Here is a 20,137-nt window from a genome sequence, read left to right as displayed (position 1 = left end):
TGTTTTTGTAGAAATTTTTTTCGGCTTCATTGACATTAAGGAATAAAGTTAGCCTAGCCACTACAATTGCTTCAAAGCTTTCACATGCACAAAGAAAATTGTTTGAGGAAACCTGCTTCGGGCCATGGCTGAGAGTACAGCATCCGGGTGGAGATGCTAATTTGACCCATTTGTGGCTTCAGATCATGACTAGCGATCTACCCGACAGTATACAACGTGGTGAGGAAGAGATATGGTTTCGTTTTCCACCGGCGTATACTTGTTTTGGGCGGAAGGAGTTCTGCTTAATCACTGGTCTACGATTCAGACACGATGATGTAGGCCGGTACACTCGTCATATCACCCGCCCATCATGGTTATCCAGGGTTTTTCCTGATGAGTCAATAGAGAAGCCGAACTTACACGTCGACGACCTGAAGAAATTGTTTAATAAGAAAGATGGTTTTACTCGGATGAATAACGTCGATATTGTCCGAGTATGCCTTCTACTACTTTTGTATACCGGCTTTTTAGGCAGAGAGGCCAGACAACCTATTCCTCAGGAGCTAATATTATTGGTAGAGGACCTAAATGCATGGAATCTGTTTCCGTGGGGTTCGTATATATGGAAAGCTACCTGGACTAAGTTGTCGTCTGCCTTTGATGACCGTAAAAGTTTGCGGGGCGATGGGTCGAAATACACTTTGTCAGGCTTTGTTTGGGCCTTTAAGATAAGAATTTCTTTATAATATTTTCAAAATTATAATTAATTATTTAACAATTACTAATGTTTGTTATTATATTGTTTGTAAATTTGGATATTCGAGGCTTTCCCCAGCATGCGGACATATGCATTAAAAACCTCAAATGATATTCCTAGGGCTATTTCCTGGAAGAGGAAATGTCTGTTGGATTGGGAAGACTTAATACCATATGCGACAATAAATAATGTAAGTTAACACAAATACTATCATATATAAACAAGTTATTAATAGTAGACGTTTAACTTTGTTTGAGTTTTTATATTTTTAGGAGGCCAACACTCCATTAATGAGACTGACACCCACGGAGGCTGAGCTTGCCACTGATTGGTGGCAAGGTAGTCAGCGTTTTCTTGATGGCACGAATGATGAGCAGCCTCCACTTCCTCCACTTCGAGAGCCATCACCTCACCCAGAGCCATCACCTGATCGACCCGACTATACACCTCTACAACGAGAGCCATCACTTATCACGTCACATCATCGAGCCTCTTCTCCACCATCACCTCATGATAGGCGACCGGAAAAGATGCCACGACTTCTATCTCCCTGTTCTCCACCTCCACGGGATGAGTCAAGAGAGTTACATGATGAGGTTAATGCCTTGCGTGAGGAGATCGGTACTCTACGCGATAACGATGGTGCATGGCGTGTGGAAGTGTCTACTTTACGTGGTGAGGTTGCCGCTCTACCTGAGATGGTAGTATCGTTGCAGAATGAGGTTTATACTCTACGCAATGATGTAAGTTTAAGATTTTCCATATTTAACTTGATGATAAATTTACTCGTAATTTCACTTAGATTAACCATTTCACTTAGATTGCTTAGTAAATTTATTCGGTTGCTGCCAATACTGCTAAACTGTTTATTAACACTGTGAAGTTAGTATTTGTCTTTTGTTTTGTCTTTTGGTTGAAGTAAATTTATTCGGTTGCTGCCAATTCTGCTAAACTGTGTATTCTTTAACACTGTGAAGTTAGTATTTGTCTTTGTTTTATCTTTTGGTTGAAAGTAAATTTGTTCGGTTGCTGCCAATTATGCTAAACTGTGTATTCTTTAACACTGTGAAGTTAGTATTTGTCTTTGTTTTGTCTTTTGGTTGAAAGTAAAATTGTTCGTTTGCTATCAATTCTGCTAAACTGTGTATTCTTTAATACTATGAAGTTAGTATTTGTCTTTGTTTTATCTTTTGGTTGAAGTAATGCAATCCATTCAAGTTTCAATTTGCAGAAGAAGAAGAAATAGTTTATTCTTGAAACTAATTTAGTAACACTGTTTTGTCTTTTGGTTGAAATGAAAATCGCAACGAGAGAATGAAAATCGTAACGCGAAACGAAAATCGCAACGCGAAACGAAAATCGCAACGCGAAACGAAAATCGCAACGCGAAATGAAAATCGCAACGACAAAATCGCAACGCGAAACTATAATCGCGTTGCGATTTTTGGTTTCGCGTTGCGATTTTGTCGTTGCGATTTTCATTTCGCGTTGCGATTTTCATTTAGCGTTGCGATAGTTATTTTTCACGTTGCGATTTTAAGTTCCATTCTTCTTCTGCAAATTGAAACTTGAATGAATTGCATTACTTCAACCAATAGACAAAGACAAATACTAAGTTGACAGTGTTGCAAGTTTGAAACATATTTGCCTTTGTTATCTGATGCATTTTGTGAACTATGATAGAATAATGACTTGGGTGAATTCAATGCAAGTTTGAAACATATTTATCTTTGTTTTCACTGTTTAAATATCATGTCTGTTTATTTACTGATATTTGTATTTAATTATTTAGCTGACGTGTTTTTAGGTGGATGCTTTACGTCGGGTTTTTCTTGCACGACAGAGTTCACGCATCAGACAGCGTGCACGTGCTATTAAGTCTCCGTACACCCCAATAGTGCGAAGACACCGCAAGAAGAAGCCCGAATCGCCTGTCATCCCTCAAGAGTCTACTCCTATCGTTGAAGAGGCCCTTATCATTCCTCGAGAGTCCCCTCCCACCGTTCAAGAGGCCACTGTCATCGTTGAAGAGGTCCCTCCCACTATTCAAGAGTCCGATTCACTTGGCGTAATATGTAAGATTCTTGAGAAACCCTCTGACGTATCGGACATGATGGATTCAAGTTGGCTCTCGTATGAGTTACCGGCCAGTACCATATCGGTATCTGAAGTGGAGAGGAGACAACTGCCGGACACAATTCTGTATAACACCCTTTGGGCTAAGACCGTAGTTGATTTTTATCTACATAAGCGGAGCCAGGGGTGTTTCACTGACATATGCAAGCTCAACGATGATATCTATTTGCTGCTTGATCGGTCTTGGTGGGGCGTATTATTAGGGGTCGAAGACAATGGCTATTTTGATGGAGGGGTAAGTCTTATATTTTTCTTATATTTCAATTTGATTATTTTTTTTAAATTTATGTAAGTTACTAATATATGTCTTTTTTTGTAAAACAGCATATCGATGCGTGGGTGTCACGTCTTCTAATAATTAGGAAACTTAAGGAAAATAAAAGAAATACACAATATACAATTATGCCGACGTCTTTTAACACCGTTCACTTGAAGAATCAACGAGATGAATCATTTGCGTTGGGCAATGGACAAGCTAAACTTTATCCTGCATGGTGGGAGGTCGATAAGGTTAGTATTTATTTTAGATTGAGTTTAAAGGTATTCATAAATAAGTGCGCAAAAGAATGAATTATTACTTATGATTGCATGTGTTTATCCCTGTTTTGGAACGTAAACATTGGCTTCTCGTCGAGCTTCAGCTCTCATCCCTTAAGGCAATAGTATATGACAACATGATAAATTACATATCATTGGCTGATTTAAGAGATATTATTAAGGGATAGAGCTCTCATTTGGTTAAATTCTTAGATGCGATAAATTATTGGACTCGTTCTGGAAACAAGAAGCCAAAGAAGCTCAATATTACAGTTAGCAGAGACGAGACCACACCACAACAAACGAAAGGACCCAGAGGGGATTGTGGTCCTCTCGTATGCTTGGCGTTGGAGCGTTTGATCACAGGAAGTATAAAGTATCTACCTCCCACCGATAGAGATAGAGCTGCAGTAGGCTTGTGGTTTTGGAATTATATGGCTAGATCGATATATACGAGACGCTGCCTGCTTGCATCCGCGTTATAAAAATGTCCATAAACAATTGGTAAGTTTATAGGCTTGTGGTTTGAAAATGTTTGGTTAAGTACCTAGAATTCAATAATTTGCTGTTTGTAGGTTTTAGATGTGTAGAAAGTGTTGTTTGAGCAAATGTTTGGTTTCTGCATGTTAATCTTAGAAGTGAGCTGCGTGAAAATGATGTATGGCTGCAAAAGTTGATTCAATAGTATATGAGGAAATAAGAATTATTGCTTATTTTTTGATTGTTTAATTGATTTGTAAAAGATGATTTGTAAAAGTTGATTTGTTTAATTGATGTGAACATAATTCTTATTTGTTCTTGTTTAATTGATTGAAATGTAATGGTTGATTTTGTTGATTTCAATATGCATTATGTTGAAGGCAAAAATGACTATCGCAATGCGAAATGAAAATCGCAACGAGAGAATCGCAACGCGAAATGAAAATCGCAACGCGAAACTAAATTCGCGTTGCGATTTTCATTTTGCTTTGCGATTCCCTCGTTGTGATTTTCATTTCGCATTGCGATTCTCTTTGCGATTTTCATTTCGCATTGCGATAGTTATTTCCACGTTGCGATAGACATTAAGATGATTGCGAACGTCATTTCCGTGTTGCGATAGTCAAATGAATGCCTCATAAGTGATAACAACTGAACATATCATATCAATTTTCAAACTCAATTTACTAATACATGCCTAACTGAAAATGTTAAAAGTTCACACATAAAATCCACATAATACAACGTTTGTATTTAAAAATCACCTAAGTTAACAATCCCAAAAGGTGAAGCCAGTTGTGATTGGGATTTTAAAGATGATTGCGATTTTGATTGCCTTTTGCTTGACACCATATGAGCTTTGGATTTTGATGAGGATCCATATTTTGGTAGAGGAAAAGATGATTGTGATGGCACTGGTGATCCACATGTCAACCTTGTATGACCACTTTCCTTGCACCGACTACATGTCGATCTCTTCTTCTCTTTACCCTTAGACGGTATACGATCGTGACTTTTTGGTCGGCCAGGTAGCCTTCTGTCCATGGCTGATGGCAAAACTGTTTGTAAGTCATCTGGTATGTCCCACTCAGAAGGATGTGGAATAGGGTAGACAATCTCGCCATAAGTCTATCGATATACTTCTGTAGTGTAGCAATCCATAATGTATGAGCTTGAATCATCTTGATTTAGATGAAGAGAAACTTTTATAACATGGCCACACGGATAACCAGATGTTTGCCATTCATACAACTACACGTCTTTGCATTTAGATCGACAAGCCCATTTAAGTTATTATCCAGTACTCCAAACAAAGTGTTTGAACATGGTTCAACTCTCCATGACGTTGACTTCACAACACGTTTCATTATCTTTTTTCTGTCCATGGTGTAACACGATGTTCCAATGTTCCTGTAAATTTAAATAAATAATACTTAGTAAAATATATGATAAGTTACGAATTTAAAGAAATAATACCTGCATGGTTTCTTTCTTGTAGTATCACTGTTGAATAGAGGCTCGAAAAAACTCCATTAACATAGTAATGGGTAATTTCCGGGAATGACGACTTAGAGCGTTGATTGATTCTGCACTATTAGACGTCATGAAACCATATCTTGCTCCAAGTTAATGTACTCTTGACCATCTTTCAAACCCGACATACTCTAGTGTTTGAGCACACTGAGGCAAAACACGTCTTAAACAGTTTATATGCTTATTAAAATCCACTTCCCGATAAGCTTTTACAGCCTTCTAGTATGTCCATTTGTGATTTTTTATACCAGCAGACCTTGATTTTAGATTTCTATACAAATGAACACCACAAAGTCCATGAAAAGCATATGGGAAACACCTTCTAACAGCGTTATCAATTGAGTTTACCCTATCGGATATGATTGTCAGATTGCTAATAGGACTTATGCAATCCCTAAGATGCCCCATAAACCATGTCCATGAATCAGAGGTTTCAGATTTTCCAACCCCGTAAGCTATTGGCAGTATCCCATTGTTAGCATCCATGGCTACTTCTAATAAGTTTACTCCAAGGTATCGACCTTTTAAATGTGCTCTGTCAACTATAATAACTGGGTGCATGCAATTAATAAACGAACGAATCTACAAAATCATATACACAAGAAATATAATCATTTAAATGTGAAATGCATGTAACTAGCAAAAATAAGTCAACAAAATTATATTGATTTACTAACCGCAGCACCAATGGCGATAAACAGCAACTCAAAGCGTCCATCTCTATCTGTTTTGATATGAGTTACCGACCCAAGATTTTTCAGCTTTAAATTGTGACAATAAGCCGGCAGTTGGGCAAACGATGCTTCTGGCGACCCCTCAACAATTCCAAGGCATAACATTTGGCTCTCCAAGCTTGAGAATATGAGATACTAATCTTGAACCGAGCATTCATGTCAGTCATAATTTCATATCCCTGATATACCCTATCATTCAAAAACATTAACTCAGCCAGAAAACCACCCAACACCTTTTTGTTTGCCTGTCTATGGTGAGGAAAAACTTGGGTTCTTGAACATGTATGTTTATCAATAAAAGTCCTAACTTGAAACATTTCGCAATCTTTTATCATCTTTGCAATCATACGCCACATACAGTTTTTTTTCAATCATACACCTTGTTTCGAAACGATCTTTGCTTGATTTGTTAACTTTTAGTTGATAGCCATCTTCCACACATTTCGTATACAAAGTTATCTTCAAGTATTCCTTTGTATCAAAACAATCATCTTTCTTGATACGAATAATTTTTGTGTGACAATCAACTGCTATCTTTACCAACTCTTCTTCCGGTATCTGAAGTAATTCTGGCATATTCCAGTTATACTCCCGTGGCATTTTCTTCGGGGACTTTTCTTTGGGGATTTCTTCTTCTTCTTTTTCTTCTTCAGTGTTATATGAATTACAGAATGGATGTTCAACATGTTCATTTACAGTCGTAACTTCCTCCTCATTATCATCAACAACATATTCCTCGGCAACGGCTGTTTCATCATCAAAATTCGGGTATTGACCAATATCAAAATCATTACACGCAGGGTCTGTTTCTTATTCTGAAAAATCATCAAAATCCGAGTATTGACCAAGATCAAAGTTCGGGTATTGACCAAGATCAAATTTCGAATACTGACTAGTACTCACAAATTTTTTTGTTAGCTCATCATCGTCTAACTGGTCAATACGAAAACCAGAATTTGGTGCTGAAAGTTGATTGGGATTTGGATTAGGGAAAGGTTGTGGGTTTTGAGATTGTGTTTGGTATTGGAAATGTGGTGAAACAATATTTGCTTGGTGATGAAATTGTGGTGGAACCATTAAATTTGAGCATCATAAACTGGGGTTGAAAAACTTAGTTGATTACTACCCGCTACTGACCCAACTTCACTACTTCTAGGTTCAACAACATACAATGTAACATCATCACTTGAAACACTAATGTAAGCAATGAATCGTTAAACATCTTCATTGTCGGTTAACAAATAAACTTTACAATTTTTATGATAAGATAGCCTAAATCTACTTAGGGGCTCTAAATTTAATTTATTTGCAACACGTAACATTAGAGTTTCATAAGTTAACTTTTTTAATGACAGTTTTAGTTGAAGATTCATGGGTAAAGGCATATATTGTAAAACACCATGAACATTCTCCCATGACCCTCCAAAACACAAATCTATCCAAACACGATCAACATTAGATGATTTCATTATTGTAAATTAATTTACTAAACAAACGAGCTGCGAAACTAAAACCTATTGCCGGATGGGGAAGGATGTCGTTGGATATAGGAACGGATGTCGCCGGAGAGAGTGATAGATGGAGATGGAATGAGTTGCGATTTAGGGATTTAGGTTATGAGTTGTTGCTGCTGCGTATTTATATACCCAAAACATTTGTGTTGCGAAATTAAAACCTGTTGCGAATTCAGAAATCGAGTTGCGAATTTGAAATTCAGTATTGCGATAGTCTAATCATTCATCAAGGTTCGTATGATTTTGGGATTCAATTTGGGATTTTCTTTGTTCATTATAGGGCGGGAAGGGAGGAACTGGGAAACTGGAAATCCATGCCAATAAGGAAATGGGACAACTTACAATTGGATTAATTTTGCAACTAAATTACAGGGATTATTTATGTAATTTGACATTTATTTGATGATCACATTTAAAGATAAAACCATTAAATTTAACTCTTTTGGGTTGGTTAACAAGTTTAAAATTTCTATTTACGCAGGGTCGTGGCTAAGTTTTCGGGGGCCCTATACAAATTCTTATAAAGGGGCTCATATTTTTTTTAGATATATTTGATTTTGGGGTAATAATAGTGACGTTTTTTAACAAACGCCGCAATAGATCCATCTATAGTGGCGTTTTTTCAATTAAACGGCAACAATAGTGACGTTTATTTTTGAAAAACGTCATAATAGGTCCTCTTTGGGGCCCAGCGCCGTCGCGCAGTTCACACCGCCCCAGCCACGGCACTGTATTTACATATAAACATATTTACAAGAAAGAAAATTTTTGGTGGGTACAATTATATGTAATTAAATATATTCGTATTTGTATATGATGTATACATATTCTACTAAAAACTTGAAATTAAGCCATTATACTTAAAAAATGATTTATCGAAACATACCAATATCGATATGTACAAATATTGGTCCATAAATTTTTAAAAATTTAAAATTCATCTCATAATTTGAGTATTATTCTGTATTAGTTCTTAAACTTTTGAATATTTCAATTTCATCCCTAAAATTTTTAATGATTTTGGGGATGTTTTCGGTGGCGGAGCCACAACTTGGTAAGGGTGGACACTAAAATTTAAAAATTCTTCGATTAGTTGTTTATTTTACTGATGGCGTCCACCCTGAAATTTTATTTGGGCTCACCTCATTCTAAAATTTTGTGTTGTTGGCATATGTGTGTCAACACTCAATAATATTTCTCTGGATGTTATTTAAATGTTCAAAAGTTTAGAAATCAATTTAAAATAAGAACTATAGTTTGAAAAAAAATCAGAATGTCTAAAAGTTTAAGAAATCAATTCAAAATGAGAGTAAAAGTTTAAAACTAAAATCAAAATATTTAAAAAGTTATAAACTAATTTAAAATAAAGATCATAATTCAGTCTTAAAAATATTAAAAGGAGAAGGACCAAAGCATAGGGAAGAAAGCTTTTCAATTAATACTACAAACAACCGAAAACCAAACCATACGCGTTTTCCTTCAATAATGTCCTAACGCACGTTCAAGCCTCGTTCTCATTTGTTTCCATTTTATTTTATTTTAATCCAATAAATATATCATAATAATTGTTCAGATTTAGATATAAACAAAGTTTGAAGAACTTCCCTATTACCACTCTCCCCAGTAGTTGTAAAATTTTGAAATTTGACAACTTCTTCTTTCTTTTTCAACCATTTGGCCTAACCCCAAGACCTGGTAAACTGTATAACCCATAGTTTTCCCCCCCTTATTCTTCAACTTTACTCTTCCGGGTTTTAGTCTTTCTTGTTGATCTTTCGTGGGTTTCTTTTCTTTTATGGTGTCAAGGTTTTGGTTTGCTGAATTTTGAGATCCAAGAATTTTTATTTATTTTTCTTGTTTAGTTGGTGATAAATGATTGTGTTGACTTTCTTCTTTTCTTGTTTCAACAACTCAGGTTCTTAATCTTGCTACTTCAATCATAAGCTTCTTTTTTATGGATGGTTTTTGAAGTTTGGAGGTAAGCGATAAGTTCTTATCTTTTGGCATCAATTTGATTTTTACATAAATAATTTAGGGAGCTTGGTTCTTATTAGGAAGATCAGATCATTATGTGTTGGATTGGCCCCAACTGTTGGTTGTAGATATTAATGATAAAACTGGTAATTTCTATTTTGAAGAAGGAATTTCTAGTGTGAGAGTAGATGGGGAACACTTGTGTAGGACCAAGCATTTCCAAGAATGGGTTTTTCCAATCGGTTTCCGCCGCAATGTGGCGGTCTAGATTGCCCGACGACTCGGTTTCTCATCCTAATGGGGAAACAGGGAGTGAGATGGCAGCTAGAGAACCTGAATCGCCATTACCAGTCCTAAACAAACCTCCAGAGCACGTGACAATGCCAGAACCAGAGACCAAACAAGAGGCTAAACCGAAGATTGAACCAGAAACTAAACCCGAAAAGCCAGGCAAACCCAAGTTACCTCATATGAACAGGGTGTCCAGTGCGGGGCTCAGGGAATCAGTGTTACAAACAAGGACTGGTGTTTTCAAGGAACATTACAGCCTAGGGAGAAAACTAGGGCAAGGGCAATTTGGGACGACTTTCCTTTGTGTGGAGAAGTCGACTGGAAAAGAGTATGCTTGCAAATCAATCGCAAAGAGGAAGTTGTTAACTGATGAGGATGTAGAGGATGTGAGAAGGGAAATTCAGATAATGCACCATTTGGCTGGCCATCCAAATGTTATATCTATAAAAGGAGCTTACGAGGATGCTGTGGCAGTTCATGTTGTTATGGAGTTATGTGCTGGTGGAGAGCTTTTGATAGAATTATTCAGCGAGGACATATACTGAAAGAAAGGCAGCTGCACTTACGAGGACTATAGTTGGGGTTGTGGAAGCCTGCCATTCTTTGGGGGTTATGCATAGAGACCTCAAACCTGAGAATTTTCTTTTTGTCAATCAGCAGGAGGATTCGCTTCTCAAGGCTATTGATTTTGGATTATCGATATTCTTTAAGCCAGGTATGAGCTGTTTGATATTATTTTCTTTCGGTTACCCAGAAATAAGAGGAAAGAAAACAAATGGAGGGTATGACCCTCATATATATGTTTAGGCTGACCAAGTTTTTTCAATTTGATCTTCATTTTCCTTTTAAAACTACAATGCCTTGTAAGATTACAAAATTAGATATTCTATCGTGTTAGACATTGCATTTCAAATGGTTCGTGACACCCGGGTGTCGTGATATGCTGCTAGTCCTATGGTGATACCCTGCTACTGGCCGTCCATTAAGCATTACCTTTGAGCCCCAATCTTGAAGTAGGCCATTCTTTCTTAAAGAAAGCACTATTTAAGAAAGGTGCTTTCTTTAAGAAAGAATAGCATTATCTTTCTGGTTAGAATTGGCATGAAATTTACTAGCTTTCCATTGATGTGCTTGTAAAGTATTTATTTATGCTTTCATTTTCAGTTTGCATTGTCAATATAGCAAAAACACCTCAAAAGTTTGACCCGGCTTGTGATTTACCAGAGCAATTAAGAGAAGATGTACTCTTTTTTAACACATTTGAATTCTCTTGGCCACCATTTCTATGTAGGTGAAAGATTCACAGATGTGGTTGGAAGCCCATACTATGTTGCCCCTGAAGTCTTACGTAAGCATTATGGTCCAGAAGCTGATGTATGGAGTGCAGGAGTAATTCTATACATTCTCTTAAGTGGAGTTCCTCCCTTTTGGGCAGGTAAGGAATTTTCTGATCCATAAGATCTTCTCTATTTTAATTTCGCCAAGTGCAATTATTTTCGCTGCCCATTTGTTGACATCATCATGATTATGTTTTGATCTTCACGTTCGTGATGTAGAAAAAGAGCAAGGTATTTGAAGAGGTCTTGCATGGTGACTTGGATTTTGATTCTGATCCTTGGCCTAGCATCTCTGAAAGTGCAAAAGATTTGGTGAGGCGAATGCTCATTCGAGACCCTAGGAGACGGTTAACTGCACATGAAGTTTTGTGTAAGTCACATTCTTTTACTCTGGTCCAGCCTTTTGTTATCAGATAACTTTTAGGATTTATTGAGGCTCCATTGCGTTAGCGCTTTTGCCTTTTGCTACCAGAAGCATAAGGTTAAAAACCGCATTTGGATACAAAAGCAAATAAATTTTTAAAGAGTCAATTATGAAATATAATCTTTTAAATGTCAAAATTGCATAGTTTTACTTCGTACATTTTAATTATATGTTCATTTTTAATCGATGATATAATATTGTATTTTTTCCCTCTTTGTAGCAAAAGCAGTATTTTTCCATTACTAATATCGCTCAAAACCTATACAGGCCACCCTTGGATACAGATTGATGGTGTTGCTCCAGACAAGCCTCTTGATTCTGCTGTTTTAAGTCGTATGAAGCAATTTTCTGCAATGAATAGCTCAAGAAAATGGCCCTTAGAGTAAGTTTCTTGAGTGGATACTCGAGCTATGAAACCTATTCATCATAATGTTAATGTTTAAAACTTTGTTCTTTTCATTTTCTAGTTACGTTGAACTAAAAATCTTTCTCGTTTCCCTTGCAGGTAATTGCAGAGAGCCTGTCTGAAGAAGAAATAGCTGGCCTGAAAGAAATGTTCAAGATGATAGACACCGACAACAGTGGTCAGATCACCTTCGAAGAACTTAAAGCGGGACTGAAAAGAGTTGGAGCTAATCTTAAAGAGTCTGAAATTTATGATCTTATGCAAGCAGTAAGTATAAGAGTCAAGACCCAATTTGCATATACTATATTTAAGGCAGTTCATGGCTGGTTATGCATTTCCGAAGGAAGCCAAAGTTTGTGAATTCGTCGGAATATCTTGGTTTGGTTTACTCAATTTTGGGATTTTCAGGGTTTAAATGCAACAAAATATTTGTTGTCCTAAATTTGTACGAATTTGCTCGAGGATTTTGATTCGAAATACAGCTTTTCTTTTTGAAGTACTTATTTTCTTTGTTCTATTGATAATACAAAATTAATTGGGAATAAGCAATGACAAGTTGTCTCTAATGCAAATGTCTTCTTCAACCACAGGCTGATGTTGATAATAATGGCACGATCGACTACGGGGAATTTGTAGCTGCTACACTGCACCTAAACAAAATCGAGCGAGAAGATCATCTATTTGCCGCCTTTTCCTACTTCGATAAGGATGGTAGTGGTTATATTACCCCGGATGAGCTCCAACAAGCATGCGAGGAGTTTGGCATAGAGGATGTTCGCCTTGAAGAAATGATTCGAGAAGTTGATCAGGATAATGTAAGTGGTTCATTTTTTTAAGCACGATTATTTGACCGATTAGTTAACCAAAAGGAAGAAAGGGAGGGATTTTAAGGTGCCACGTCCCTTAACGTCAAACTGAATTGGTAGTACTTTCCTTTTTCTTCACATCCGGTTTCCGTATCCTGTAAACAGTCTCTCGTTTATTCAGTGTAAAGTTATCCAATTTTCATTATAAGACCCTAAATGCATCCATTGGCAATAACCCAATCCACTGATCTTGTATTCTACCATTCATATGCAGGATGGACGCATCGATTACAATGAGTTTGTAGCGATGATGCAGGGCGGGAATATAGCCGGTGCCGGTAAGAAAGGCCTACAGAATAATTTTAGCATAAAATTTAGAGAAGCATTGAAAGTTTAGGCAGTTGCACAAGTTCCATGGTTTGTTTTTTTTCCTTTCCTTTCAAGTTTTTGAGGGAACTGAGATTTGTATAGTAAGGAGTAAACCATTGTTCTTTGCAAAGGGCAGCCATGTCTCTGCATTGAGCTTTTGGCCATTTATTCCACCTTTTTCTGCTTTTAAAATTCCCTTCCATCATGTTGTATACTTTCTACACAAGTAATTTGTGCTCTCTTACACTATGAACTGTGGGGGTTTTTTTTTATGGTTTTAGTCTTCAATTTGTATATTCATAATTGGTCTCAACTTCAAAGGTGTGATAGCTCAAGCAATCGAAAACAGATCATTCGAACCCCTTCTGTTTGAAATAGCCTCAAAGTTTCGAAACCGACGAAGATTTAAAATCTTTTGAAACTCCAAAAGTTTTTACTTTTCGAGTTTCAAAACTATTGCCCGTAAACACCTAGTACGGATAAAGACGAGTTTAGAATATAATAAATAATTCGGTGATCATTTTGTAATTTTTAATAGTCGAGGGACTCGATAAAGTAATTTCATATAGTCAATGATCATTTTGTAATTTATAATAGTTACAAAACAATATCGTATGATCGGTGACCATTTGTGTACTTTACCCTCAAATTAAGTACGAGAACACTTGAAATGATTTAAAACTCGTATAGGACCCTATATACTAATTCAAATCAACATACCACTAATAAAACACTCAATGGCCCGCTTTAAACATATTAAGGAGATCATTCTTAGCATCATATAATCATACATAACACGTAAATATCTCAAGTCAAGCATTGAAAATTATCTAAAATATGATGCACAAACCTTCGATTAGCTTATTAAGCTAGAAGCTTCAATAACGAACCTTATATTTCTCCTCAAAGCTCCTATATGATCTTCCCTCATCTTCTTCATGAATTTAGCTCCATTGTCACTCAATAACATTCAAATAAAGAAAATTATTTAGAATCGATCTTAAAAAAGATACAAGGTTTAATTTAATTAGTCTCAAATTAATAGAGACCTAAAAATAATTAAACCAATAAAGTTTGACGATAAAGTAGGACTGCAAATGAGAAGAGACATATCACAAGTTACTCGAATACGACTCAGTTAACACTCGAATTGAATGGACTCGACTCAAACTCAACTTGAGTTTTTAACGAGCCGAAACGAGCTACTTGATACTCGACTCTAAAAGTTCGCAAGCAACTAGAAAAAATAATATATTAGTTTTAATTTTTTTAAAAATAAATTATTAATATTATGAATGACGGTGATAATGACAACTATAGAAAGAAATGTGAAAAGAAATACAATTATGAGATGTGAAAAATATCATTATTAAAATAATAATAGTCTATTTGTATATATTTTAATTAGATAAATAGAAAAAATAAGAATGAGAGGGAAGGAGAAGAAAGGATGATTATTTTAGTAAGTCTCGTTTGTATCAGTTTGTTTTCATTTTTTTAACTTTATCTTCTTTAGTTTTATTATTCAAATTTTATATTTTCAACTACTCGATTGTTAATTTTTTAATATCATTTGATTTTTTTCTGTTAAATTTATGCAAAATTCCATAAAACTTTCCTCTCAAACCCATATTTTCAAACTCGTTTTCATTCACCGGTTTTCAACTTTTTTCCAATTCGAATAGTTCAAAGATCGAGAATAATGAAAAAATAATATATCTTGATTCTATATTGATTAGAATACGGAGATTACAAATAGGCTAGAAAAAAGTTGAATTTTAAGTTTTATTGGTTTTAAAATAATTTCAAAAAAAATTAAAGTGAAAAGATAAATTAGAAAAGGAAAAATATTTTAATACCAATTATGCCATAAATATTCATCGAGATAATCAAACAGTGGTAGTGAAAGATTTATGCCATTAGAAAGATGTAAAAGTATTAAACTAATTTCAGGGAAAAAAATCCAAATCACGACATTCTGGTGTTGTCATTAAGCAACAAACAATTGGGTAACCAAGAACGTATTTCAAAGGTCGAGTGACAAACTCATAAGATTTTATAGTTGGATGAACAAAAAAATAATACGATAAAAGTTAAGTGACTAAATGTATAATTTACCCTGATTTCTTTTGGATCCAGTGCCACATGTCGAGCACTCCTGCATGTTTTTAACACATGCGAAAAATAATCAGAAATTGCTGGCTGAGAAATGCAATGATAAATTATCTCTATTGAATTAGGCTCTCCATTTATCATTTGCTTTATTACACTCTTTATTTATTGCTCCTTGAATTTTGCTATTTCTTAAATTCTTTCGATATATATTTCTATTAACATTTTTATTTTATTTAATTATTGATATTCAATCTGTTGAATAATTAATCTGAATTAAAAAATTATATTTTGATGGTTCTAGACAGACAAAAGGTTCAACCAAATTACAAAACAAAAGGACCAATCAAAATTCGTTTGCAAAGTCAATATGAAACATTGTTGGAGTATTCACAAATGAAAATTAATACTTACAATTTCATTTTTCTTACATGGTGAATAAAAAAGGAATACATTATATATTTATTATTATCCCCACATATATATTTTTCACAGTATTAAGTGGTATAGCCTACATGGTGGGCTTCACTTCCATCTACACACAAAAGTAAACCCCTCAGCCTTTCCTCTTTCCATGCCCTCCACCACCACCGCTGCCGTTGACTGCCACCATTACTACCACCATCTTATTACACACATAAATGACAGAATACAAAGATCTTGTAGATATCAACAACCAACCAGGGTGATGTTTCTGCTTCCTTTTGAACCATAGAATATAGAAGAAAAAAAGGGAAAAACTAAAACCCCAAGGCAGAGACATCTCATTCAAGGACTTATAAACTATGCTGGTTCACCTGCATTTGGATCAGTAATTGAATGAATTAGTAATTATGGGTTATCGTTCCCTTTCATTTCTCTTCTTTGCTTTTGTTTTTTGGGGGAATAGGATGCTTGACTTGCACAAAAAATTAGAAAAGAAAAGAAAAAGGACAGCATTATTAATTAAATAATGCAGAGATGCTATAAAGATGGACTGATTCTGTTGTTGACCTTTAATTTAAAATCATATGGTAAGGTAGAAATGTATGATGTGACATTCAACCACATTTACCAGGCTGTGTAGGTAGCTGGATTGAGCTGTAAGAACTAATGTTAATCCAATGCAGGGACTAAGGCTGAATTCGGACATGTTATGTCATAAGGAGACTACTTTGAAAACCAGTCGAGCTAATCTCTGAATTCGATTTCGGTATGGTTGCAGTTTAATATGCAGAAATGAGGAACTTACATTTTCCTCGTTTGAAGTCTCGTATATCGCGTAGGGAAGCGATGGTTGTTGTGTTCATAGTCGGCAGGTGGTGAAACGAGAATCCTGTCCAATCGTCTCGAGCATTCGGCATGCAACTTCAAGCAACTTCCCTGTCAAGAACATTTAGGCTAAAATATTAGGCCGTCCCAACCATGTTTCCCATTTTAAATGAGGAAGATCAATTGAAAGCTACATATTAACTTGATTAAAAAACTACCCATCTAATACACGTATTCGAATACATCGAGCATACCTATATCGAACATATGCATCATGCATGTATTATAAAAAATTAATATCGTAACGAATCTCAACCATTGGATTAACAAAATGGCAGGTAATGGTGAATAAAAAAATGTTTAGAATGATAATTTATAGAAAGAAAACAAGCATGTTGGTGAAAGCTATTTTCCACAAGGAAAACAATGGGCGGTCAAGATTCCTGTGAAGTCAAAACAAAATTATATTGTTGTTATTCTGCAACTTTCATGTTGGACACGCCAACTAATTCCAAAGCACCAACTGCAAAGGTATAATATATATATATATATATATATATATTCCCTTACCGACACTTAAATAAACTTTATAGCATGTTTTAATTTGGCATCAATTGATTCATCAAAACTCTTAAAGACAGCTACAGATTCCCATACTTCAAATTTTGATACAATACCTAAAACTACCCACGATATCCTATAAATCAAAGGCTATTGTATGTTTAAACACTCGAATTCAAGCCTCTTAGAAGTTATACCAGTAATGATGTCAATCGAACCAACAATCATCAAATACCTCTATGTCCTATTTCTAAAATGTTAGTATATTATTATCAAATACATAATTGTATCCGACACGAAAATCACTCTTCAGTCCGAGAAAAAGGAGGTGAAGAGTCGTGTCATTAAAAGATAGACTTAAATTGTAACAAATAATAAAATATGTGAACTTATCAAGTGATAAAAAGAAATATTATTCTTCCTAGAGGTTCTGAGTTCGAGCAACTGCGTTTGTAGGATGTGCGTGCACTATCAACAAATTTAAAAAAATTCGGAACAAATAATAAATTATAATCACCGCAAACTATTAAAATAAAAATATATATGAATCCATAAATTTCCCTCCCAACAAACAGGTTGATGTAAGGCTAGAAAATAACTTCAAGTCAGTCATATGAAATTGCAATGAAAGTAACAGAATAATAAGAGATTAAATTATTCTTCCATTAATTAAAGATAATTATTTGATCCACTAACAATAGGGTTTTTCTTTTCATCCACATAATACCTAGATTCTTTTTCTTCACCTATAAATAGAAGGATATTGAACATTTAAGTATATTTAATCTCACGTTTCGTATATATTATATCATCGGCAATGCAAATTGAATTAAACTCAACCAGCAGAATTAATCAATCGATTTATGATAGAATAAAACTATATATTAAGACATAAATATATTTGATTTTTAAATTTTTAAATAATTTTTTTTAAAATTTTACGTTAGTTCGCTCATAACATCATTTCAGTTGGAGCCATTATAAAGATGATTAAATATTTTTTTCTTGAATTAAATATATTTAATATGCTAACTATGATTAATATTTTAAATAAGTTTAACAAATATAAATGGAGACAACAAAAACCAAAAAAAAAAATGGACAATTCTACCCTCTAAAACGATTCTAACGCACCGACAGTTTCCGAATTATCCAGTACCCACCAAATATTCCCCGGCAACCAGCGTTGCCGCCGTAACTATTACCAAATCAATGATATGCTTAGCAATCAATTTAACGTAAATATTGATAATGATGATAATGAAATTTACCTCTTCTGGGTTTAACGGTGGCAACTTTGATGGTTTTCTTTTCTTCCTTAGCTTTCTCCTCCGACGGGAAAAGAACGCTGTCGATACCTTGAACGGAGATCCTTCCGTCGGTGTAAATATCGGGATCGAACAAATACGCAGATCCATCGGTATGGCCGAATCTAACAGACCCATCGGCTTCCTGCGCCAAAACTTTATGCGGCAACCTCAATGTATCATACGACACTTTCCCGAATCTCCTCACCGCATTGTACATGCTTTCCTCGGTTTGGTACTCGGGGATTATATGGTAATATATGATTTGCTCCGGTGCTCCCGGTTCGCTCAGCTGGTCCGTCGTTAGCTCCGCCATTGCCTCGTCGTTGGGTGCTAAAACGGTTAAAACGTAACCCTCGGAGACCAGCCGGCCCATTTCGGTGGCCAGCGATGTTAAGTTCACTAAAATGTCCGCCATTTCGTTGTACCCGCCGTATTGTAACAGGGTCTGTATGAAATCTTTGACTTGCCTCATCCCGTTGAAATGGTGGTGGGGTCCACCGGGTCCCGGAGCCGGTGCTGGAGCTAGCGACGGGCCCGGGGCCATGGCGTCGTATATTGGGAGGACGGGCGGCGCGCCTGGCTTGACGGGAGGGGCTGGTTTTTTCAAGCGGTGGGTTCTGGGGTCAACTTCCGGAGCTCCTTCCGGTTTAACGGCAGAGATTGCGCGGAGGCTTCTACGGTTGTTAAAATCTTGTTGTACGGATCGGGGGATTAAGAGCTGTTCGATGCGTGGATGACACCGTCGGACGATTGATAGCGTTGGGGGTAATGACTTTAGCCGTACCGATGAATTTGACACCAAACGAATCGTCTCCGCTGAATTCGACTCGGTGGTTCGATAAAGTACGGTGGTGGGTTAACGCAGAATTCGATTTCGGATCGATCCTGGCGGGCACAATGTGATAGAGCAAGAGAGTTTGAAGAGACTTAAGATTACCAGGCTCGAGCAAGAACCGCTTGAACTCAGGGTCGAGATCCCGCTCCAGTGCTTCATTTTTGGGAGCAAAAATGGTGATATTGTGTTTTCCCACAGCTTCTTCAAGAGTCTGCAATAATAAAGCCTTCTCCACCAACTCGGCAAGCTCAGTGTAATGCGAGTCCAACAGAGCCACCAGGACCGAGTTGGAATTGATCTGACCCGTGTGATTCGTCGCCGGTGAGGTCTCTTGTAATGCAAATGAGATCGTTGAACATGAGATTGAAGAAGAAGAAGGCAGGTGAAGATCTTGGAAGCCATTACTGATGACCAGAAAGAGAGAAGAACTGTTTCGTCTCTCTCTCTTAAAGTCTTTGAGTTACCGATTTAAAGAGTTGTGGTAATAAAATGTTGTACATTTCATAACTATTTTTTAATTCTTTTCTTTCGTCATTAACGTAAATTATGACTATTAACTAATCTTATAATTATATGTAATTATATTTGTAATTTATGTCCATATTTATAATGACAAAGAGTAAAATAAAATTAATTTTTACATAAAAGTCGTATATATTGAATTAAGACTCTATTAATAAAATAATGTTATTGTTTTATGAAATCAATAAGTATAAAATTCAAATATTACAACTAAATTTTAAGGTAAAATAATTTATTATATAATACATATTTTTGAAGGTTATGAG

The 20,137-nt window shown here is 35.8% G+C and overlaps 2 pseudogenes; one reads left to right on the top strand and one right to left on the bottom strand.

Annotated features, from left to right (window-relative positions):
• The first annotated feature begins 9,685 nt into the window (after window positions 1–9,685).
• On the top strand, window positions 9,686–13,453 carry LOC120174623 (annotated as a pseudogene).
• Window positions 13,454–15,954: 2,501 nt separating this feature from the next.
• On the bottom strand, window positions 15,955–19,806 carry LOC120174500 (annotated as a pseudogene).
• Window positions 19,807–20,137: the final 331 nt, after the last annotated feature.

The sequence above is a fragment of the Hibiscus syriacus genome, unplaced genomic scaffold, assembly GCF_006381635.1.
Source record: "Hibiscus syriacus cultivar Baekdansim isolate YM2019G1 unplaced genomic scaffold, ASM638163v2 tig00112114_pilon, whole genome shotgun sequence".
Lineage (NCBI taxonomy): Eukaryota > Viridiplantae > Streptophyta > Magnoliopsida > Malvales > Malvaceae > Hibiscus > Hibiscus syriacus.
Note: the sequence above shows the minus strand (reverse complement) of the source record. Positions and strands in the feature narration are given on the sequence as shown.